Source organism: Belonocnema kinseyi, chromosome 1, assembly GCF_010883055.1.
Source record: "Belonocnema kinseyi isolate 2016_QV_RU_SX_M_011 chromosome 1, B_treatae_v1, whole genome shotgun sequence".
NCBI lineage: Eukaryota > Metazoa > Arthropoda > Insecta > Hymenoptera > Cynipidae > Belonocnema > Belonocnema kinseyi.
Window position 1 is genome coordinate 183,395,715 of NC_046657.1, and position 452 is coordinate 183,396,166.

Consider the following 452-nt stretch of genomic DNA (forward strand, 5'->3'; position numbering starts at 1 on the left):
AAGTGCCAATTCCAAAAATGAGAAATTGTAGTAAAAATATCAGTGATTCTGAAGATAAAGAAAACGCAAAATATGCACTTATTTCTACTAAGGATGAATTAGCACAAAATTATTTTGCGCAAAAGACTAACTTTCTCATGAAACTCTCATCGAATTTCAAACCTCGACGTCACCACTAGAAACTCCTTGGAAGTGGAGGTGGGCGAGGGGAATGGTATAATCAAAGCTCGGGTCGGATCCGACCCCCACCGTGCCAGTAAAGGGTTAACATCAAGTGCTTGTGTAAGGGATAAATAAATATTACTGACAGTGTTCGACTTTCACATACTGGAGTTAGCTCCAATCAGAAATACTCCCAGAAATGCGAAGGAATGCCAAAAAAGATACTGCCCAAGTCAGCACGTCAGCCCCAACCAGTATGACTACTGGCTTTGGTAAAACAAAGTGCCAGG